The 25,606-nt window shown below is 40.4% G+C and overlaps 1 long non-coding RNA gene across 3 annotated transcripts in view; it reads right to left on the reverse strand.

Annotated features, from left to right (window-relative positions):
- Positions 1-25,606, reverse strand: part of LOC148410572 (uncharacterized) — a 153,593-nt gene that overhangs the window by 48,452 nt on the left and 79,535 nt on the right. For all 3 annotated transcript variants that reach the window (XR_015868185.1, XR_015868186.1, XR_015868184.1), the window contains exon 4: positions 10,105-10,236. This is a non-coding gene — a long non-coding RNA (uncharacterized LOC148410572). The remainder of the gene's footprint in view (positions 1-10,104; positions 10,237-25,606) is intronic.

Below are 25,606 nucleotides of genomic sequence, written 5' to 3' on the forward strand. Positions count from 1 at the left end.
TTTACCTTCTCTTTTCTTTGGGAGATTTGTTTACCTTCATCTTTCCTAGATGGAATGTATTCATATTACTTGTTATGTGTCAGAAAAATATAAAAGGTTAATTATGTGGTTTTTTTTTTGTTTTTTTTTGACAAAACAAAAAGATGCTTTTTGGATAAGGATGCATTTGACAGCAAAACATGGCACCAAAGGTGGTGAGGAGGCCAGCCAATGCTTTAAAATAAAGTATGGACATGAGCGCCTTTGGATGTGTTTACTTTGAAGTCCTTCCAGGAAGTATGTCGCAACAACAGTGAAAACTTTCTACTCCACAATCTGTTTAAACCTCCCGTCCAAAATGAGTCGCCACTCCTAATGTAAACAAGACGGCGTTGCCAATTTAGCACACTATAAAACTCAATTACGTTGATATTTTAGTGTACGCCGACTGTTGCCAGCTTTGAGGGGATCGAACAATTTAATAGATATAAATCAAAACTGCACACTTTAACGACGAAATCCTGACACAGTTGCAGTCAGTGCTGATCTCTTTGGTACGTATCATGACGAGTCAAGCGTGTCTTTTATGGGTTTCACGTCACTTGGAAAGAACAGTCTAAAATCTGTGTAAAATTAGTTTTAGTTAAAAATGTTGCTCCTCAAAAAAAAAAATACAAAATTCGTTCATTCGTTATTAAATGAAAATGTGTTTAAAAGTTTTTTGAATCACGAAAAATGTTTCTATTTTTATCCAAATACCAAAATACTCAATATAAGCAGCCATGCAGGATAAATATAGATTACTTTCAAATCACCATGTGCCAATATTTTACTTTTTCAGTTAAAATAATGAAATGACAGTTTGTAAACATTACAAAAAAAAAAATACACCAACCACCACATAACATGAGCTGTATTTTCTAAACTACCGTAGCTCAAAATGAACCTCTAACAAAAGTGCTTTCACTGTTTATGTTTACATTTGCACGCTAGCTTAATATCTGGCAGTCCGTGCGATGTAAAGACCACTAAAATCTTGTCTCGTTCTTGTAAACTCAATCCCGTGAGACATTTGCTCTCGTGGGATTTGTGTCTCGTCTGTCCCTAGTTGTGCATTCACCTAAATTAATCCCTGATTTGACTTCATCAAGAAAACCATCTGGGGACTCGCAGACAGATGTGTATGTAATAATACACTTTTTAAAAAAAAATATAATACATCATACTCACCAGGGACCCTGAAATCTTAAGTGTGCAGATACCTTCATAAGTGTCAGGCTGCTAAAATGACTCCAAAGAAAAATAATTCCAAATGCTTTTTCAGCAAATAAACAACAAAACTAGCTGAAGCTGCAAGTCAATGAGAGCAATCTGACACGCGTCAAAAGTTGTAAAACCAACGTTGCGTACATGATAATCCGCATTAAAGCGAAAATTACACATAAAGCCGCCAAAGCTGGTTCCAAATGCTGATTCGGGCTTGTTCATCCAAAAATAACCTTTCCAACATGGCCGTAGTTACACTACACTTATGTACTCAACAGTATGTCATTAAAATAAAGTCACCATTTGTCAAGTGTTTCCAAATGTGTCATATAAGATTGCAATCAGCACGCAGCCATGTCACAATCCAGCATCACGTTCCGAAGGGACCTTTTTCCTTTTTCTTTCCAACATTCCAACCGCTTTATGGACGCCACAGAGAATTTCAGGCGCCTCGAGAGCACCGATGCGAGGTTCCAAGCCCTTTTTTGGGTGCCTTTTAGAGGCTACCTTCACCTAATTGGCTTATTAAAAAAGTGGCAGACATGCCAACATGCAACTTGTGGTTATGACAGAGTAAAAATGGCCACACGAGCGCTCTTTGGACAATAGGCTGATCAGCTTTGGAGAAAAACTGGAAACATGCCAACTGCAACCACCACTTGTTGGATTAAAATCAATTTTAACGCTAACAGATTACAGCATAGGCAGGCAAGCAGGTAATTTACATTTTGCAATGTTATTACGAAGGTTGTCAAAGTTAAAGCATTAGAACATACCACGAAAAAAATCACAATCATGTATTAACTCATATTAATCACAATATTTATTTTGACTGCACATGCCAATTGAATTTAATCACAGACGATTACAAAAAGCTACAATTGCTTTGCTCGGTGCTTTGCTTCGCTTCACCCAACAGGACATTGGATAAAACCATAGTCATTTGCATTTATTGTAACTATCTTTTCATCGAACTATGGTCAGTTGGACATCGATAATTTGGAGTCAGCTGTTAGCATGAGAGCTAGTAGTGAACCATCAAAAAATGTAGATATAGCTTGGGTAAAAGTAATTTTTCACCACAGTGTGTCTGTGATGGAGGCTCACAATATTTTCTCAAAAATATCTTCACTGCTTGCATCTTGACACATGATCGTCAGTCTGGCTTCTCCGTTTACCGTCACTGTTTTCCTTCTCACCTTCGATAGTTTTGACAAGTCGGCTCGAATTCATTTTTTCCAAGAGGATATAAAATATTCAAACAACGCATGGAAGTATTGCCCAGATTCAACTGGGAAAGTTTTTATCAATTGTGACACTTCCTGGCATCAAAAAGACCACCAACCATGGCTCAAAGTACGGAATAATCTTACCAAAATTTTCATTAGCAGGCCTACTGTTAGTGAAAACACTTTGAGGACAGTAGTAGGGAGTCCTTGTATTTTTGTTCCGGTTCCGTTTTTTTTTTAATACAAATATTTTCTGTAATTATGACTTTAATTCTACATTTAGTAAATCATCGCTGTTGGAATGAAATTCATTTAAAACGAGTACAATCCTGCATTAGCCATTCCTGAGAATCTGTTTTAGTAGACAACAAGAGCAAGAACTGTTTTTATCGTTTCTATTTTTCAAGATTTATGTCTTATTTAGACAGCGGAACAGACACATAGAAAGCCCAATAAAGCGCAAAGTGTACCATTTCCTGTGCGAGAGGTCGGTGTCGGTAACATACGGCGTTCGTCAGCCAGGAGTTACCTGTCGGGATCGTGTCATCGCGCTCTGGCATGTGTTTGGCGGCACCCGACGCAAGACGCGGAGCGGCTGTCGCGCTGCGTTGTGTGGGGGTCGTGAGGAGGGAAGCGTGCTGACAGTTGGGGCTTCATTTGTCTTTTCGCCACTTGGCCGGTACCATTCTGGGTCAGAGCAACTGGAGGAGACCAGGCTTTACTGCAGAGAGCTTCTCCGTACTCGCCAGCCTGACTTTATTAGAGTCCCCGTAAATTTTAAAGCGTACCCTCACCTTGTTTTGTACGCGGGCCAGCTCGGCAGGAGCGCTAACTCTTAAAGATGGTTCTGCGAATGCCATTAGGAGGTGTGCCTGAGAACAGCCAGCCGCTGCCTGGCCCATAGGGGGCTCGGGCTAATTGCTGGACAAGGCCCAAACTTGCTACACAGCCAGTTACAAGATGTGAGTCAGGGTAAGGGTCCTCAAATACGGGTAGGGTTTCAAAATGGCAAAAGGGTTTCAAGCTAGAGCTACCATCTCAAAGTAGGGTTCTAAGCATTTAAGCAAATCTTAGTTAGGGTTTCAAGCTTTGGTTAGGGGTTCAAAATAGGATTTGGGTTTACAGCCAGTTGGCAGATGAAAGCAGGACTGGGGTTTTAAGCCAGAGTTTTAAAAAAAGCAGGGTTTCAAACCTTGGTTATGGTTTCCAACTAGGAAAATTAAGCTATTGACAGATAACTTATTATCAAATGAATTGAAAATTAACATTTAATAACGGAGTCATCATTTAGTCATTGCTCATTGAAATCCTCAAATTTGATATCCTCAACAGTAATTATCCTGATTTCTGTGGTCCTCTGTGAAAATGTTTAATCAAAACATCTGAGTTTACTTCAATCAAATACGCCTTTTTGCAAGCAGTTAGGAATGAACACATGGTGCCATTTTGAATCTCCGTTTTGATAATGCATTGTAATTTTCAGCCCCTTAGTGTTGAAGTGTCTTAGTGCAATTCGTTAGATATATCAAGATCAATGGCCCAAATCGACTTGAGATTGACACCGAGGGGTTACGAAGGTTTTGAGTATGATTACAACTAAAATTAAAACCGCATGGGACAAAACATAAAAATGTCTCAAGCCAGTGTTAGAGTTAGAAACTAGTGTTTGTACCTACAGTTTGCGTTATAAATTTAGAGTTTTAAGACTACATAAAAATCGTTAGGTTTGGGTAAAACATTTACAAATAACGTAACAAATAAAGAAGGACTTCAAGCTTAAGGTTTCAGGTAAGGAATTCGCTAACAGGACTTGTAGTAAATGCATGCTTGGTCAAATTATTAGATCGAACAGGGCTCTACCGCTTGATCCCAAGCCAGATGTTACAAGGTGTCATTCCACCCCCCTGCTGCAATCTGTGGAAAGATTGCCACTTTCCAAGAGAGCTGTTTTATTTTTTATTTGGGCGCGTCGCCACATTTCTGTGATTGCCTTGTAAATCCGTTAATGATGGAAGGCGGCATGTCGGGCTCCGCAGAGGCTCTGCAATCGAGGACCACCGACGAGCCTCAGCTGCCGAGAAGACTTTGTGGAGCTGACGGGTAGATGGCCTACCGTCATTTGCGCCCCTCGTCCCGAGTGGATGCCCGAGGGGCAGCTGGTGGGTTGGCCGCTGTTTACATGTGAGGTGCGAATATGCAATTTCAGTTGCCATTTTTGGACTGCGAGAGCATCCCCGGAGATGGAGATCATCTCACTGTCATTTAGGAAGGACGGAATCCAATTTTAGGACTACTCAGAAGAGTGCAACACTACGCCCAGGCTGAGAAAGAACCCAGGTAGTGTTGAGTTGCCATAAAATTGCCACATTGCAGATGTAACAGGCATTCATCTACCTGCGCCTTTCACACAAAACCCAAAGGAAAACGATTGCCGCAGTATTTGGGTGCGCTGTACATCCTGTAAAGAGATCATGAGATATCTTTCACAAACACAAACTTGACATCGTCAAGAAAAAATAGACATGTTTTGAATAGCAGTGAGAAACTCTTTCAAGAACCGTTCATGACAAGGGTAAAAAGTATTGTAAAAGCTGGCTTGGAGAGGCAGCGTGAAAGGGGCTGACATTCTTCTCTGTACAACACCTCAAAAGACTAATTAAGAAGCTAGGAAATTTGTGATGCCTTCCTTTCACTTTCATTAACCTTCCCACAGAAAATCCGCGTCAAAGAAAAGAGTCTGGAAAGAAAATGGTATTGACAGACAGCGTGAAAAGGGCTATGGATTCATCCGTGTCAAGTATAAAATAGATGCCAATTCCACATTCCGTGAAAGGTATCAATTTTCAACCAGAACAAGGAAAAGAGTCAGTAAAACAGACGACTTGGACAGACAGTGTGAAAGGGGTCGTACATTCCTTCCTAACTCAAGCAAGACCATAACCTTGCGCTTTGTGCTTGGCTGAACTATCAAATAGATCAGCTCATTAAACGCAACAACGTGAATTACAAACCCTTCTGTGACAGTTCAGCTTCCGAAAATTTGTTAGCCACATAGAGGCCCCATCTTAAGCCTGGGAAGCTTCTGAGGAAATCCGGGCTAAGCGATCTGGTAGTTCACAGAAAGGAACGAGACGTCGGCGGTTACGGTAACCCGTCGCTTCCTGCTCGGATGCCGCGGCCAGACTCGACCCGAGATGCCCCTCGGAAAACCTTAAAACGATTAATATGTTTACTTAAGCTGATTGAATCTTTGATTGATCGAGTCATGGAGAAATTACGCGAGTCAAAAGATCCAAAGAGTGTAAACAAGCCATTAGTCATGAGCCTTTCCTTCCTTGCGAAGGTCCAGTGGAAATCCCAGCGTGTCTCACTCATTTCGCATCCTTTGCACTCCAGCTTGTGTTCTTGTTGGTCTGCAAGTCCAATCCAGGTGACCTCTGTAATGGGCCGAGGGCAGGCTTGACAGATTTTCCCCGTCGGTTCTTCATCACAGCGGAGAAAATGACGAGGAAGGAAGTGACAAGTTGGAGACTTGATTGCTAGCACATGTTTGAGATGTTGACCACTGCTGGTCCCTATGACAGTGATTCCCATTTAAGATCACCAAAACACACAAGAAACACGAATGGATGATTAAAAAAGGTCTTTAAATCAATGAACGTATGTAGACGGTTCGATAGATCTTTGTCTGATATCGTGGCAGAATATTCAAAGGAAGTCATGAAAGATGACAATGCATCCCGCTAATTAGCAAATGTTTACAAGCTGTTAAAACACGTACGTTACATCAGAGTTTATTTAAGTTCGCCAGATGATCGCAGACATGTAGTTTAGCAGTGTATTAATATCTTAAATAAATTATCAGTATTTATAGAAGCACCCATTGTCAAATTTGAACAGCCAAGTTAAATTGGCTAGCAAGGCGGCTGCCATTTTGGCTTTAGCAAACAAGTAAGTGATATCTTTTGTTTTCTAATTGATTTGAACACTTGCCAGGTTTTTTGAGTGTACATCAGAGTTTTGAACAGGAAAGCTCTTTTGGGGCATATTTGTCGGCAGGGTGAGCTAATCAGAAACCAGAAGCAAGAATATTGTAATCAAGAAATGGTAAAAGGTGTTGACAGGTCCTCATCATAACACTCTTCCTATCAAAGAAAAGTGATAAAAGGATGAAAAACCAATAAGTGATGTGGTAGATAGTGAAGCCGAGTCGGATCATTTTTCAAGCTATTTTTGATGAAGAGCGAAATACAGAAAAAAATGGAACGTTACGCTGCAAAACTTTGTGGGGTTTCCCAGAGGTATGGAGTTAAAAAAAAATCCTTCAAAGAAAAACAAAACCAAAATCTCAACCTCAAGTTTTCAGCACAACATTTTTCTATGTACTATGAACAAAGAAACTCCAAAAAAAAAGAAAATGTCACCAAATGGCCCCATTCTATCAGCCCCTGAAGACAACTTCTGAATTTGCAAATTATTGGGGTGCAATTTTATGATGTTAATGTGTGCACGTGTTTGTGTCATCTCATCTCTCCAGCTGCTTATCCATCGCGGTCCAGCGTAATTGGATGCGCGTGAAGGGAAATGGAGTCGCAGAGATGCGACTGGGATCGATATCGGCCGCCTGTGGTGCGCCTCTCTCTGTCGTTTTCACAACCTCATCATCATCTTAGACTCCGCGTGCGTGCGTGAAAGAAAGTTTGTGTGTGTGTTTGTTAATGTGTGAATGGCGGGAGGTTGATAGCAGCCATTAGAGGAGACACCTGCCTCTCAGCCACCATACACATTATACACAAACGTAGCATCCAGTTTATGTCTTCTATCATATCTAAAGTGTCTATTGGAGGCCTCAGGGATATACTAACTACAGTGAAAATTAAGTAAAGTGACAACTTCCGACAATCATTAGAATAAAATTGACTCTTCTGTACATAATGTCAGTTTTTTAAAGGCGTTTTATGCGAAGAAGGGAGAGAACAATTTAAGTATGTGGATTGATATATTATGTATAATTTCAAACACGGTTTACAGATGAAGAATGAACTTTAAAGGAAAACAAGAGTTCTAAAACTAAAGTGTCGTCTCGAATACAGGAAATATGTGCATGTTCTTCATTTGCTTGACAAGGAATTCATTTGCAATGCTTATTACTGCCATCAAGAAAACGAGAGTAGAAAACGAAAAATGGCAATTTACGTAAATTAAAAAAGTGGCCATATATGGAAGAAACAGGCACATAGGAACAGACAGCAGTTTGAAGTTGGAAGTTCGGTGTTGAAAATATTCGCTCGACAACGGAATTTTTTTGTGATGCTCTTTACCACCACCTAGAGGCAAGGTGCAGCATTTTTCCTTTATCGGTAATTCTCTTAATATTCTAATCTAAAATCTAGTCAGAAAATTTGTAGCATGTGTCATTGAAGAGTCTAAACATTTATAAAATACTAAACTTCTTGCTAAACTGCATAGGCATTATTGTCCCAACTTATGAGGCAAATGAAAATGTAAATGTAATGTAAAGAAAAACCAAAAACCAAAATGTGGCACTCATAAGTGGCGGTGCATTGCATTTATGACGAATGCTTTCCCTCCTTTTGGGTCTATCTGGATGTCATTTAATTCAACACAATGGCCTCATGTCCTCCATTGTGCTTTTCTGAGAACCAGAACCTGTTACATGCACAATTACAAGCCAGACAGCAGAAGTCAAGCCCTTGTGGCCCAGTCCAGATAACCTTATTACGTGTTCCCACCTATATATCACACAAGCGCCTCAATTTCAAGGTAATGTCTGATCACGCCATATGGCCCGGATGGTTCTGTTACACCATCAAAGTACAAGCGTCATCAGCTGGGTGGGGTCAGAACCGCCGGCGAGGGTCAACGGCCAGGAGGGTGTCTGACTTCAAGGCCTCGTGCAGGGGAGCTTTCCAGGTCTATTGTTGCGATTCAAAGACCAACGCCGCCTTTGAAGCGGGCGGGTTCTTGAATTGGACCTACGCCTGAACCTCGCCCTCCATATCCCCCGTGTTTCACATATGGACACCTCGGGACAAATGCACCCCTGGGAAGCATTGGTAACCCAATAGCATATAGCAAGCAGCCTGTGCACCCCCCTGGATGGTGGATGGGGGCTTCCCATTGGTGTGAACAGGAAGCCACCATGAACACACTGTGGAGCAAAGCTTCGTTTCTTAGTCTGTGACAGTAGGGTTAGTGTTTTGCAGAAAAGACACATTTGCAGCACTGGGACCTCATTCGTCTTCTTAAAATTGATATTACCTCCTTGCATTTTTTATTTGTCGCTCTATGGCGAGCGATCGATACTTTTAAGTGGGTGACTCATAATGTCTGCTATCTTTAACGACAATTTATTTGTTAGATTTTAGCACCAAACACACATGCGCACAAACGCACTTTCGCTTTTGGGCAAAACTGCCGTCTCCATTGTAAAGATAATTTAATGCCTATGGAACCGCTTTGCTTGTTTTGAGTGTATTGCCTTCATTGTTAAGCATGTGCGTCTATGTGTGTGTGTCTGTGTGTGTGTCTCAAATCTGCACAATGGCATCAGACCGAGCCAAAAGACCTCCCTTTAATGCCTGCCATAATTAAAAAAGCTTTTAGACGAAGGCGGGGGCAAGCCACCAAAAAGGGAAGGGAGAGAAGAGGTGAAGAGGGTGGGCTTTGATGGTGGGACGGCCTGCCAAAAAAAATGTAATAAATGTAATGTATTCTTACACATCCCGCCATACATTATTTTTATACACCCGCACAATTGTATTATTGTCACTACTGTCACATGTCCTATATATATATATATATATATATATATATATATATATATATATATATATATATATATATATATATATATATATATATAGGGGGCCAGAACCTGTCCAATTTTGGTTGAGCATAGGACAAATAGTAGACAAATTAACTTTTAAAATGTGTTTCTAATGTTGCAGTCACACTGGTGTTGTGTAAACCACGGATTTTATTTCTGATCTGCAACCTAGCGACGTTTACGTTAGGCCCTATTAAATGAGAAACAGGCACAGACAAATCTCTGCTGGTTTGGACGTCTTTTTTTTTTTTTTTTCGTTTTTCCATCGTCCACAATGCAAACATAAAGTATCAGGTGTCTCGGTGTTGTTCGGTATCGTCAGTTCCCATAACAAACAGCCAAAGGGTTGGGAGAGCGAGTCGGTGGGGGTGCGCTTAGGTTGTCAGGAAATGGATGTGGCGCAAGTGTTTCAAGCTGTGCGCTAATCCTATAAGAGATGTCACCTGGAGGCTCTCATTTGCATGATTCAATGTATTCATGTCATTATAATACAATGCCGGCGTTTGCTCGTCGGGTATAAGGCGCGTTAAAGTGGAACCCATCAAACGAGAATGGAAACAATTACGCGTCTTACGGGGCCCCCGGTGATAGCGCGGTAATCCAAACGCGCTGGCGTGCATACATTTTGCAAATAGCCACGGGACACATGAAGATGCCATTAAATCAGTTTTGCCTGGACTTGGTGAAACCGAAAGATGTTTCACTTCAATGACCTCGTGTCCTCTTTTGACAAGACAAGTTCACTTTTTGGATACTATCATAATATCATTTTTTATTTACCTGAGTTGGGGAAAGCAGCATGGTCTACTGGTCTCACAGTCTCTGGTTTGGAAATTTGGTCCTCGCCTTCCTGTGTGAAATTTGTTTCCCCAAGCTTCTATGGCGATTTCGCCAGGTACTTTGACTTCCGCTCTATTCCAAGAAAAAAAAAGAAAAAACAATTGAAAAAAAATGTAAGGCATTTTTTTGTGTACAATCAAAACATGGTCAGCCCGTGCTACACACAAGGTCAAATTTAGGTGCTGTGCCTCTTGGTGTGTGTACTGTGTTTCATACAAACCAGGTGTGTGTGTGTGTGTGTGGTGTAAGTGGATCTCAGCATGTAGGCATGTGGGATCATGTCACAGTAAGCCTCAAGATTCGTGCTAATCATTAGCAGGGTGTTAAAACACTAGCAAGCAGGCTGTGAAAACATTTAGAAAACACTTTTCATTTCCTCTGTCTTCAGTTGCGGCAGCATACCAACACGCAGGGCCACATAGACATAAACGAGTGCTTCAAAACAAAATGAGTGAACCCTAGCGTAAGTCTTCGAGCCTTCACCCAAGTTCGTGTTGAATGATGGAACTGGTGTTCGGAAAGGGCACGCTCCTAGCGAGGGATTTCACTTAAAATGGTCAAAAAATGGCTGACCGTGTTAGTTTTCAGGCATGGGATCTTTGCAGGTGTCCTGTTTCAATTGTCACGTCGCCCCAATTTCATGGTGATTGATGGAATTGGTGTTGAGGGTTAACCTTTTGAGGGTCATGTTTCTAGTTGCCTTTATTTCTTTATAGAAACTGTTTACATCGGATGCTAATTTTTATGGTTAACAACACGGGCCTTGAAGAACTATCCATCCATTTTTTTTCCATAGCTGCTTATCCTCACGAGGGTTGCTGGCTTGCTACAGTCGATCCCAGCTGTCTACGAGTAAGTCAGGGACACCCTGCACTGGTTGCCAGCCAATCACAGGGCACAGAGGGACAAACACCCTATAACGCACCCAATCATACCTAAGGACAATTTAGCATGTCCAATACACTTGCCATGTATGTTTTTGGAATGTGGGAGGACCCATGCAGGCTTGGGGAGAACATGCAAACTCCAAACAGGAAGACCAGAGCCAGCTGGATTTGAATTTTAGATGAGAGATTATCACACAAATACATTTATATTAGCATTGACTTGAACTTTAGATACCACACTTGGACTGCCTGTTTGATTTTTTTTTTTTGTGTCGGCTCATTTCATTTCAAATGAAGCTAGCTCTGCTGTTCCACTATATGTAGCAAAGAAGAGGAATGGCCGAGTCCCAAAAAAGCATGGAGGGGTTCAGGGAGTCTCCGGTGTTGGGGCAGTCTGGGTGTTCAGTACCAGTGTGCAGGAAGTGAGCAGTCAGGATCTGAGCAATGTCTCGATTTGGGTTACATGGGAGTTATTTAGTTGAGGTGTGCTTCAGCGGAAACCCAATAAGCACCCCCCGGTGTGTATTTAGCCTGCGGGAGGCGCTGATGAGAAAGTCAACCAAAAAAATTAGAGCACAGATGCTGATCAAACTTGAGACTAATGACGTTTTTTAAAATGATAATCAAATGTGTTCCTGTGGACATTACGATGCAAAGGAAGCGTTTGATACGTGTTATTTATTATAAATACCCTCATCCGATTTCTGGCAATTTTGGTGGTAATTAGATAGCATTGAGGTCATGTTGGGTTTTGAACCACTCCTTTAAATGTGCAAAATAACCTTAAAAGGCACACTTAAAACAACAAAAAAATTGCATATAATTCTGAATGTACTTGCAAAAATGCTCCAACATACTATCAAATATGTCTGGATGTACTAGTCCTTCCAATAATGAAACACTTATTCAATTTCTTCTTACATATTTACAAATACATTCAAACTGTTTACCAGCCAAAAAAGAGTGTTCCATATTGGCACCATCACACGGTTATACACTTAAAACTAAAATTCTTGAATTTAACCCATGTCCAGTAGTTTGACCATTTTGGGTCATTTTCTTCCACATTATTCTTGCAAAATTTTTATCCAAGGAATGGCACACTCCTGGTGATGCGATAACTAAATGGTCATTCCATGATGACATGTCGTCACCATATGGGTGAAATTTCAGCTCTCTAGTGTCTTCTTTCCCTTTGATATGAAATGCTTTTGATTTAAAGATCCTTTAACGAAGAATTGGGCAAAATATTGCACAAGGGTTGAAAAATATGTATGCAGATTCTGGCTTCTGGCTTCTTCAGGTTTTTTGTGTGTCCGCTGATGATCAACATGTCTATAACATTTTATGTTACCAATTAAAACATACTTAAAAAAAGAGTTTTTACTAAAGTAGGATGTTCCCTAAAGTGTGCGGTTCAAATTAAAATGGCAATCTTCCCGTGTCTTCAAGAATGAAATACGTTCTCATGTTCCAATGCGATGGAGACACACGGTCTTCATTACAAGTGGAAGCTGAACATCATCATCATCATTACATATAATAGAACAAATGAAGCAGGAAGTTGGAAGGTGAGCAAATCTCATGTCGCTTCTTGTGGTTTATTTTCACACCCATTTACACCGACCGCACTTTCACTCGCCTGTTTGCTTTCCCGTCAGTCGGCCTAAGTGGCCTTGACTACATCACGGGGGGCTTCTTTTTCAGAAGCGGAAGCGAGCCCGGGTGGCCTCCAGACGAGGTTGAAGTCGAGAAGTTTGTTTATGAAAGCGAGCGGCCCGACGACGGCCTGCGGGAGACGCAATTTGTCCCGCTAATGCGGCTAATTCGGCTCCTGGAGATTGTCGTCGCCGTGACGCCTCCCGGGCTCCCGTCTTCACGTTTGATTTAATGAGCCGATCAGAGTTCTAACTGTGTCGTTCACGCACCGATGCAAAGAAAAAAAAAGTGGAAATTGAAAAAAGATTAAAAAAAAGATTTCTATTTAGAGCGAGGCAGGCTGATTCCATTAAGACCTTTAATTTCCTTGTTTACCCTGACCAAGCAGGCACCCAAAATGACAAAAATAGAAGTAATTTTTCTGTAATCTGTATAAAAATGACTGCTGTTGTTTCGCTGTAATAGGGCTAGCATAAAAGAGGCTATTATGATTGCTTTAATACAGGGAACGTCTAACTTTAAGTCATCAAAGATCCCCATACATGTTCCTTACACACCCTAAAAAAGTCTGAACAAATATATGTTGTTCATACATTGAAAATGCACATCGCTACTTACAGCGTCAAAGACGAGACTTCACTTTAATTAACACACACAGCATGAAAGACTATAACACCAGAATAAACTCAAAACAAGTACTGTCGGTTCACTTTTAAGAAGCAGCAATTCAAGTTCCATATTCTTTACACACCCCTAACATGTCAAATCTAGTTTTGTAAAGTTTACAACACATCATTGAGCATCAAAACCCCAGCACAATTCCCTACAAACGCAACATCAAAACCATTACATCAAAAATAATCTCAAAACAAATACCGTACTGACATTTCACTTTTGTGAGAGAGAGCAAAAAAACAAAAGTAGTGTAAACTACTTCATTGATGCACAGCGCATCAAAGACCACAGTACACTTCCCTTATCTTTACACAGCCTAAACATGTCAAAACAAAACTTCCATTTGTGAATTTTACACATCTCATTGATGCCCATAGAATAAAACCCACCGTCGCAATTCCCAACACCTTGGAAAAAAAACAAAAAAAACAAAAAAACCTCCTTACTCAAATACAGAACATCAAAGACCCTCTGTGTTCTCGCTGAGTGCTTGGAGCAAGAGTCGCCCTGTGATGTTTGGAACCAATCCCAAAGATGTTTTCACTTTTTCCAGCTGTCTTCACTCTCTTTGCTTTGTTCACTGCATTCAGCAAGTTACCGAACTTCCATTTTTTTTCTGCCCGCACCGCCAATCCATTGCCAGCGCTGTGTTTACTCGCAAATTTGTCGATTGGACGCTCAGATTACACAGCAAGTCATCACTTCTGAGACAAGTGTTACAATGTACTTCAACACAATAGAGGAGATTAGCTCCTGCTTGCTTACTACGAAAAAAAAAGTATGAATGACTCGATTTACAAGGTTTTCAAGATGCAAGCTATTGTTTGGCCTATTGCAATAATTCTGTTTAAAAAAATGTTAAAAACAAGTGATGTATTTTATTCATTTTGACAGCAAAAGCAGTGCATCATTTTTCAAAAAGAATCTGCTTCAAGTTGTTTATTGCCACTCCCTGTTTAAGTTTACTGTCAATCTAAACAAAGGGAATTGCATTAGTGTTGCAAAATCCCCCCCCCCCCAAAAAAAAAAAAAAAAAAACACAGCTTCGGGTTCGTTAAATTTATTTAACTATGTGATGCAAGGTGCCTTAAATGGATTGACAAAAAAACAACAAAGTTATGGGTGTTTGAACAAAAAAGGTGGTGCAGCACATGTAGACGGATAATTAGAGTGACATGTGTAATATACTGCCCCCGGTGGCCAACTCCAGCAAGCACAGTACAGTAAAATGTCCACAAAAATATCAAGTATGGCTAAAAATACTACTTCTTTTTAATGTATCCTTGTCGACAAGGCTTGCAGATGTTCTCATTGGTTATCAGAGAGCGTCCTTAATCAAGTTAGTGCCCTGCTGTGTGATGCGTCAAATCATTTGAGTTAGTTCTATTTTAAAAAAAGTAGGGCCCCAAACCAGACACTCCAAACTTTTAACTGCGTCAGCCTCAAGGTTTGAGTGTGACTGAGTGAACATTTGAGGCCTGTTTTTTTGCTTTTTCAGACACTTCAATTCTTCTTTTAAACCCCCCCGATGTGCTGACAAGTGGTGTCAAGCTGTTCTGGTCCATCATGAAGGTGAACCTCATGTGGCCTTTTCCCATTTGCTTGCGTTTAGGGCTAGACCTCCTTGAGAGGTTTTATGCGCATCACATGCTACACGTCAAACAGTCCTGGATAAGATTGTCTTTTAGATATGCTGCCGTTTACACAATTGTTTTTTTTTTTTTTTTTGATGGGTGGGGGGGGGTACTACAATAACACTCCCATGCTCAGCCTAACATGGAGTCTGAACCAGTCTAACAGCCTGTTAATAATCGGCCTTGTTCAGCAGCAAAATTGAGGCGCTTTGGTTAAAACTATACCAATTTTCCAGTCTACAATGCTGCAGTCATAGCATTATATAGGCGCAAATGTTCATATTTCATAATTCTTCATTCACACACGGTCACTCAGCTCGAGAAATTGTGTGGTACAACTACATATATGACGATACATCTCTTGAATATTTTATAGGCTTATCTATCATGAGCAAAATAACGTACATAGCTTCAGTCTGCCCTTCCATTTTTTAAAGGCTCCATCGAAAACAAACTTCTTGGAAATTTCCCCCGATGGCTACGAAAAATTGAACTACATCCAGGATGAGACAGTAGGGTAGTGTTCAATTTGTCGGGAGTGTGATGACGATCTCACCCCAAAAATATTCATATGCGCTCCAAACAGAGTCCAACTTCAATTTGTCTAAAGTCGCTCACTTGACAAGAGTGCTTTTATTCTTAATTTTGTCCAAGTGATGACTCATCCTTTTGACGGCACGGTACTTCTGTTGGGACCATGACTGGATGATCTCCGGGTCAGTTCCAGACAACTTTTGTGATTCTTGGTAAAGACAAAACACGAAAAAAATTGCTCACGATGATTACGATAATTTGTCTGACGCATGCGAGCCCACCCCCAAATCTCTCCTAATTTTTTGTTTTCCCACGAAATTAACCGGAGCGCAGAGTTGTTGGTCGTCATGGCGACTTCCTTATGCAAACAACACAAAATGTGATGAGGAGCTCGTCTTTGTTGACGTTAGCAATCGCGACGTGAGACTCGATTCGCCCACGTTTAAACTTTCACCCTTTTGCCTTCTCTCACAACAAAATGCTAGCCTTGCTATGACCTCGCGACCCCCACCTTAACCCCTTGTCACTCGATGGTTGTCTTTTCACTCAGTGCATCGTGTGAAGCTTGATGTCAAAGTGTGATAAAACACACATGTGGCTCATTAAACGCACCGTTTCAAGCTAATCAGCGTACTGTTAATCAGGCAGTAAAGATAATGGTGTACAAGCCATAAACAGTAAAAACCCGCTGTCGTTTAATACCCCCTTTCCCGCTGTCAATCAAACCGCCCCGACTGGCCAGCGGTGCTCCTTTTGATGAATATTTTAACTAGTAGTGCCAGTAGATTATAAAAAGACGGATCGATTAAATAAGGGATGTAATTAATTGATCTAAGTCGTCTCTTTTTAATCTCATCCAAAAATCTAAGCGGAAAAACCCTCAACCAGACATTTTTTCTTCTTTTTATAGTGTTATTGTAGCAGTCAAAACGATGAAAAAGTCTCGTGAAACACATTTGGTATTTTTTTTTGGTCCTTCAGATGGCATTTGATTGGTTTGAAAATGCAATGAAAATGTGATGCACTTTTATTGAAGTATCCAATAATCTTTACCTAGGACCACAGCGAAGAGGAAAAAAAAAAACAGGTGCTTCATAGGGCTTCATTTTCCTATCACTGTTAAAAAAAACCATAAATTTGATTTTTATTTCCTTGCAGAAAACTTGTTAATATCTTAGGAGGTTACAAAATTCAAAATATCAGCTCTTAAATATACAATGTGGTTTTGTGTTTCAATTCATTTTCTCTTGATTTGAAAAGAAAAATGCCCCGTTCCTGTCACAGCATCAAAAAGTAGTGATGGGAAAATGAAGCATCATGAATAATTTCTGATCATTTTTTGTGCAGTGCATTTTCCATTGCAGTAGCTAATAACCAAGAGCCCTGCCTAGAGGAGTAAAAAATATATATATCACAAGCAGTTCATGAGGTTTCATTACCCCATTACTACTTTAGTCATTTTCTTTATCGTTTTCTTAAACAGATTCGAACAGATGTGGTTGTAAACATTAATCTACCACCAAATAATTACCACAAACTTGCTCAAACACGGGGTGTTCTCAAATTTAGAGCTTTGCTATCACTTGTCACATAAGCATCCAGCTTTCTTTAGCTGGGTGCTTTGCATTTATGTGGTAGGCTCAAATTTAGCTGCTGTTGTCGTAAGCAAGCTCCTAAAAAATGCATATCAGATGTACCCTCCAAGTTAAATTTATGTTTCATTGGATGAAAAACATACTCACATACTCTTCCCTTTGTTAAAACAAATTTTAGTCAACAAAACTCCGGTTAAGCGCTCATCGCCAACTTTCAGGCTTCTTGAACCCAATGTTCTTGCAAAATGGGGGCGGGTGGCGGTGGGTTGGTGGGCTAAGCGGGTGCGTGTCAACGTAAAAAAAAATAATGGAAAGATACGAGAAATGCACTTTACACAACAGACGCATGTGAGTAGATCAAAGTCAAATCAACAATAAATCTCTTCTCAAGAGTCAAAAAGATATTTTATGACTATCATCTGCTGCACAAACCTGAGGAATACATAAAGCAAATCCTGTCATGAACTAGCATGTCATTGAAAATCAGGCATCTTGATGCTTTGATATATTGTCGGTTTACATCACCGAAAAAAGTTTGATTCCTGGTGACAAAGAGAACGTAGCGATTCCACATTTGATATCAGATGTCTCATCCATCTTGTGTTAAGTGGCGTTCCAAAGCACTAGGGCTATTGCTGTGACACGATATATAATCTTTGCTTATTGATTGATGGAAAACACATTGTCCCATCAAAAGTAAAGGAACATTAAGGTAAAATCCTTTGGTTCTTGTTGTATATTGAAAACATATGGGTATTGGGATAAATAGTTTAAATTCCAGCTTTTTTTTCTCATGGTATTTATACAAACAATTTAGGACAAAGCAAATTTAGTTTTTCAGCAAAAGTATAGGCATTGACATATATATATACTTGCATTATTTATGTGTGTCTGTGTCCTCTTGGGTTGGACGTATAGTAACCCCTGACTTTTGCTATTCATAAATTCAGATTTTGCGTTTCGTTCTAACACCATAAATTGCCATTAGATAGCAAGAGGCCGAAAACTGTTAAGGAAATGTGACTTAAAATCTTTGTTGTAAAGTTTAACCTGGGTTATTGTGGAAAAATTGACCATTTTGCCTAGAGTGAAAACAATATTCCCAAACTGAGCCCTGACAACACATACTTGTGGGAAACTGGGAAACAAGTGCAGAATCAAATTAACAAACGGAGGGTATACTTTCGTTGGCTTACATCCGACCTCTGACCCCAGCTAACCGAGACAATATTGTGTGGGATATAATTCAGAATGAATAGAATTATCGCCTGGGAGGAGGATAATAAATCCTTGAAAGTTAGACAAAGATAAACTTCTTTAATTTCTGCCCGTGTGGGCGCTCAGAGCGCAGGAAAATAATAAGAGGGAGCGACTCACGCAGCCCCCGGCGGCCCGGCCGCGGTCGCAGATTTGCGCTGCGAGCTTGTTAAACGCCTCTTTTTTTGGACGTCGGTGCCTGACCTCCTCCACGCCCGCAATTACCCCGGACTGCTTCTCCCTCGTTAAGACTCTTGCGGTGGCGCTCGTAAACAGCTGCAGCTCCTACTTAACGCGGCACCTACACGCTTGTGAGCCGGCTCGCCATTTACGCCCGCGTCACGCCGCCTAATGTCATTTTACACCTTCAGAGCCTCGCAATCACAGCGGAGATGATGGATGTAATGCCGTGACGTGGGTCGCTGGCGCCCGGGGCGAGGCGCCCACGCCGCAACATAAACCGCATCAAGTAGTCAACGTGACAAATTGTTACTCGCGACAAGCTCGACAAAGCTTTTAGAATGCAATCGACATCACTTTTGGCCCTTGAGAATCAACGTACGTTACATTTTTTGTCGAGGAGGGCTTGGCAATAAATCAAAATCATTTAATTTCTCATTAAGAATCAAAAGCAATTAAATTGGCTAAATCATGAAATGGATTAAAGCTGTCAAACTGATTATCAAATTGACAACTATTTTATTCCATTTTAATCAATTTGAAAATGTCTGGTGAGTACAACAATTTTGTTTGTGTAACATTGTTTGAATGTTTTTTTTTTTCTACGCATGATACTGAATAAAAAGTCAGCGGTTATTAAACACGATTAAGGAAACATGATTTTTCAATAAACTTTAAGGTGAAACCAAATTTTATGCAATTATTCAATTAATTGATAAGCAATAGAATTGAATCTAAAAAATCAATACTCACAGCCCTAAAAACAATGTTTTGCAAAAATGGCAGAATGCTGGAAGACTAAAATATTTTTGAAATATTTACTCATACTTAACTCATTCACAAAACAAAAGAAAAACTTGTCCATTAAAGGGGAAGTCAAGTAAAATATTGTCTCAAAATCCGCCTGCTTTTTTTCATCTAAAGAGCTGATTGAAAATTACAGTTGCCTTGGGCTCAGGTAAGGGCCAATCACAGCTCAGCTTGTGAACGACCGTCATATTGCATAACAGCCGAATCGTGATTGGTTGTTGTTAGTCCTGAGCAACTGCACTGTCATTTTCAGTTGACAGAAAGTGGCAAAATGGCCGCCCCCTGAGATAGGTAAAAACAGGTCAATTTTGCAACTTAATTTATATTCCATAAACATAATTTCAATTAGAATACTCACATTCAACAAGTGAATCCGCATTAAAATATTGTAAAGAAAAAGACTTGATTTTAAGGATCACCACGACTTCTCTTTTTCTCTACAAAGTCGTTAAAGCTGTCAAAACGACATATTATTTCTCACTAAAAAATCCACCGCAAATTTTTTTTTCCTAATGTATTTCTTATTGGAAACCACTGAGCCGAACACTCGTTTCAGAATCCTGATGGACTGAACCACAAAATAAGCCAAAGCAGACCGCGTCAATAAAGAGCCGATGAAGACGATCGATGCGGCGTTTTAGCCGTTAAGCTCCATTTAAGAAAACCTCGTTAAAGCTCATTGCGAGTCTTTTACCGCCTGATGTAAAGACAACTCATTAGGAGTTGCAATATTGAGTCTTGTGCCAGTCCATCGCAACGGGTTGCTCCGGGGATGACCCGCCCCCCCACCCCCCACCTGTCTACTTTCCAGTTCCTGATTGATGGGGTGTGTCTGAGCGGTCGCAGCTCCCGAATGGCTCCCAATGCAACCTGTCTAGTCGGAACCATGTTATTCACTTAGCTAGCATATACAAGTGCATATACATAGTGCATACATAGCTAGCATATATAAGTGCATATACCAACAAGACTCAACAACTGGCTTTCAGGGAATAATTAAATGACTACCGCAGTTTTATTTTTTTAACCTTCTTGGCATGCATCAAGGATAAGGAAGAGGCTTTTGTCTCAAATAGCAAATAACATTTTCAAAAGCAGAAGAATGTTTTTATGTATTTATTATTGTTTGTGTACACAATTCTTGATGTACGAAATATTCAATAGTTTGTTTAAAATTGATATTCATTTAGTTCAATGGGAAAAAATAGAGCTCTAACTTTAATAATGTACCGCATTTTCCGCATTATGAGGCGCACCGGATTATAAGGCGCACCCTCAATTAATGACATATTTGAAAACTTTTCCATAAACAAGGTGCACCAGACTATAAGGCGCACCCTCAATTAATGACATATTTGAAAGCTTTTTTTCCATGTATAAGGCGCACCGGATTATAAGGCGCACCCCCACTTAATGACATATTTTAAAACTTTTTCAATCACAATATAGTAATACTCAAAATAAAAACAATAACTCAAATAATAACTCTAAACTCTCAATAGCATAATAACTCAATGTCAATATGAGCAACCTTGTTCAAATGTAAACACAGAAAAGAAACAGGTAAAACTTACTTTATCACTTCATCTACGGATACATTTCAATATTGATCGTATATAAGGCGCACCATCAGCTTTTTTAAAAATGTAAGGCTTTTAGGTGTGCCTTATAGTGCGGAAATTACGGTAATAAAGTGATATGTTTGCTATTGGTCACTAAACCTTCAGAATTTCAGCTCATGCTAATATAGCACAAATTCAGCAATGGTGGTACCTTTGACTTCCAACAGAAAAGAAAGTGTGAAATTTTACACCTCGGTTACCTTTATTCCCTATTTCTCTTTCAAGATGAAAAATTACTCACTCAACCTTACCCTACCTCATTTTGTGTCAATAAATTTCACACAGACATATCTGTCCACCTTTCCCTTTCACGCAGAATACATTCCACTATTTCCCCTGAGACACTTCCGCACCTATTTTCTTGATTGTTATGCAGCTTTAAATGACCAACATTTCCCATAATTTTAGTCAAATTTTGAATTTGTACAACCTTGAAACATTAAACTAGGGTTTCATCTTTCTTGGCTTCAGCAATGTCATGCTTTTAGCGCGCAAAACCCCCAAGCCGCTTAGTTTTTATCCTGGTAACGATATAGATGTCAACAAGCTTTGTAAGGGTTAACATTAAGACATGATTTAATGGACCATGTCATGCTATCGCTAACCCACTCAAAAAGTCATTCCCAGGACGGGATTGCGAGAATAGAGACGATTGTTGCTGGGATTTTTTTTTTTCTGGGTGAAACACGATCCCGCCGCTTCGGAATGGTGGACTTGGCTTTGCCCTGTGCCTCCCCCGTGATCTCCCTTTTTGCGCTTGCCGCTTGACATGTGTTCCGTTGCGCTCGCTTTCGGATCTTTATGGCTTCCATGTGGCCCGTGAAAGCCTCCGCCGTGCGCTGGATTCACGGAGGGATTGATACGGAGAGAAACAGCCTGCTTGTATTCCCCCGAGTGGCTGATTTTCCTAACGGGGAAGAATACCTCAGGGAAGCGAGCGCCTTGGGATCCTCTGGTCAAACAATTTCAAATCAAGAGATTTCTCTTCTCGATTTGTGTTAGGAAAGTCAATTCCAATCTTGGGTTATCTCAGTTCAAGTCGTACCTAAATCAGGAGAGATTACTTAGGTGAGATATTGGTATTATTGGCAGGACTCGACTGCTGTTGACTTAAGTTATCGCTTATCGAAACAGTGACTGAGGTCCAAGTCGCAAAATCCCCCAAATGTGTCAAGATCCATCATATTGCTCCTCCACATTGAAAACCTGCGTTTGACCTCCCCGCCATGATTATTGGAAGCATCGGGGATTGGTGGGAGGAGCTCGTTCCCGGGATTAGTTGTTGATTTACAGTGAGGAAGTGATGGACTTTTGAAAAAATAAGAGTATGGGTTCAGTTTATCCGCCCTTGCGCTTGCCCTTTGTTCCCGTTCCCGCTTGTGTGATTTATGTCCCGGTTGATCCGACTCAATTGCAATCTGGGAAAGACGTTTTCAGCGCCATCGCACGCTGTCAAGGAGAAACAAGGGGTCCGACTCGGGGTCCGACATGGTTAGATGGCGGTGGGGCAGAAAAGGGGGCGGAGTAAGAAAAGGGCTTATTTTTACAAAGCGCGGCTACAAGGACAGGTGCTGTTTCACAGCTGCCGACGGAAAATAAACAGGCTTTGCCCAACGCTCCATCACGGGCAGCAACGCCGTCCAGCGCCATTACACGGGCCGGCCACTCTAAACAAAGAGCCTGATGAAAGCTGACGAGCTGATCCAAGGAAGTGGATTGCTCGTTAGCGTAACTATAGTTTGCATTTTGCGTCAGAAAAGAAAACAACCTCGGATGTCAACTTGAATGACATGGCTACCTTTGATCTTTTTCACATTTTTTGTTAGCATGAGGCTGGATTTTCGCCACTCGGTTCCAAGCGGCACTATCCTCATTCAGTGGTTCTGGTTAGGTAGCGGACGTGTGACTTCATATGCTTTATTTCTGACTCATCTGCTGAAAAATCTCATCGCTAATGACAATATGCATCCATACAAAGCTTAACAAAATAAAGGCACCATAACACAGTTTAGAAATAATTTACTTCATTGTCCAATTGATTCGTTTTTAATTTGAAAATGTAGTCATGACAACAGGAAGCAATAAATTAGATCTGATCATTTCAAAAAACTCCATTAAAGCCTTGCAAACCCCCTTAAGTGCCTTCACCTACCCCAGGGATACCTGGACCCGTTTTTGAGAAAAAATGCTGAAATTATCACACTTATATGAGTCTTATACTGGACTGATACTGGACAATATAAGTCCGCTTAGATAATTGCATGAAATAGGATATTTTCAGATGTGAATTAAGGAGAATACAAGGAAAATACAAATTTATCAGATTTCTATCCATAAATATAAGCACAATTCAAAATGCAAATCTAAACTGCAAAGCAAGGAAAAATAAAGAAAAAAAAAAGGGAAAAATTGCCCCGCACGAACAAATTCTCAGATCAAAAATAGATAAAAAAATCAAATAAAATCCCCATGGATTAAAAAAAAATGTAGTTTTATAAAGCTAAACAATAACATTTTTGTTTACTGTTTTGTGAACAATTTCCTAATTATTTTCTAAACGACAATACTCAACAATGACAAAAATCAACAATGTAAAAAATCCCAAATTGTTATAATCCAGGGGTGTTTTCAAAAATATTTGCACCCTACTTAAAAGTGTATAATCCCCCTGCCTCCTCCTAAAAAGTGTTAAAGTGTTCTTTTTATGCACAACATATGAACATCAACTATAAGAGAAGAATCAATAAGATGGCCATTAAAGGATTACGTCACATTCGAAAGTGCAGTTTTAAACTTGGCGCTAACTTGGCTAAAATTGTGTCAACTTGACTTTAACTGTGTCAATGAAACTTGACTTATTGATTTTAGATCAAATTAAGCTGATCACTATGTGCGCAGTTAGCTTTGGCTAACATCCGCCTGATGGATTGCCTTGTTTTCTTCTAAAGTGGATTTAAAACATGAGGTTCACATGACAGTAGATCACAGTGAATTCATGAGAAGAAAATATCGAGGGAAACCATTCAAAAGCACAACGGTTCAACAGCATCTTTGAGGCTTGGTTTGCCCTTAAATTCTTCTCATTTGTTTATAGAGTCGGCAATCCGAGCGGCTTTTAATTAAACGCAGACAGTGTGAAACTCTAATCCCTCACGTGTTTGAAGAAATATTAATATGTGACTAAACTGGTGAGTCATTGTTGAGAGAACCTCCTGACTGTAAAATGATGAGTGCCACTTGATCCTGATCTCACTTCGTCCTTTTAACGCGTCCTTGTTTTCCATTTACGGGAGGGTCCAGGCGACGGGCGGCTTGGACAAAAACCCCTACGGGCCTCCGCTCTTGTCATCCACCATGATGGCCGGCATTAAAAAGCAAGCGTATTTATTACCGCCCTCCTATCGGCGAGAGGTCGGGATGAGAAATCGCGCGCTCAGTCCGACAACACCTGCTTGCTAATGGCGGGTCAGGCCCGGGTCACGTAAGCTACAAACGGGCCGGCGTCGTGTCATGTTAGGCAACTTGCTTCTAATAGTCAATAGAATGGCATTCAATTTTCACAAAAACAACAACAACAAAAGTCTTTTTCCTAAAAGCCAATACAGACAGGAAGTACTTAAAGCAATTTGAAGAAAAACAATTCACCTGCCAAGAAAAGAAGGAAGCCATGAAAATCAAAGTTGTCTTTGTCGGATTAAAAGACAATCAAATCAAGTTTGCCAGGGAGGCTCCCCAATGGCCACCTTCTATTTTTTCATAGCATATGATTCCTCCCCCCACCGCCTCTGACTCATCTGCTGCCGGCGGCGACAGGGGGGCACTCGACGGAGAGTGGCAGCGGGGTGCTCACGACCCCGAGTCGAGCAAGTCACGACATGGGCGTAGGCGCGGGTGCGTGCATTATGACTTCATTGACAAGTGCACAGAAACGGACCTCAAGGGCAGAATTTAAAAAAATTAAGAAAGTTTAATTCACCAACCCGCGTTGAAAAAAACCCCGCGATCATCGTTTTTTGCAATTTAGACCTCACAGATAAAAAGCCAGCTACCAGTGCTTTCACCTAAACGCCTTTTTTTTTTAAATGATTTTGATGCACGCTGTTATCGTAGAAATTTGACTTCTTGTCAATACGTTATTAATTTCTGACACCAGCGGTTCTCAAATTGGATATGAGTACCACTGGGAAATGTGAAACCACTTCCTGGGGTACGGGACAGTTTAACAGGGTTTCTGCAGGTATCAGAAATTCTACTGTAATGATTTGAAACTGCCTTTTCAAATTAAGAGCAAATTAATTGGAAGATGACAGGACCTATTGCTAAAAAGTGTGCAGAATCATATTTGTCTGATTGATTAAACCTTCAAACCATGTTTGCGGTGGTATCTGTAGGCACACCTTACTGTAATGTAACATTATCTGCATTATTTTTAGCTCCTTTGCCAGGATAATTGTTTTCTAACGATAATGTACATCGGTATAAACCTGAAAAAAAGAAATACGTTCAATATTTGGCAAAATGAGATACTGTAACACAATTTAGAAAAACTGGAAGTTGCTTCATCTTCCAAATAATTTGCTCTTAATTTG

Source organism: Hippichthys cyanospilos, chromosome 16 (assembly GCF_059441005.1).
Source record: "Hippichthys cyanospilos isolate Australia breed blue-spotted pipefish chromosome 16, RoL_Hcya_1.0, whole genome shotgun sequence".
In the NCBI taxonomy this organism is placed as follows: domain Eukaryota; kingdom Metazoa; phylum Chordata; class Actinopteri; order Syngnathiformes; family Syngnathidae; genus Hippichthys; species Hippichthys cyanospilos.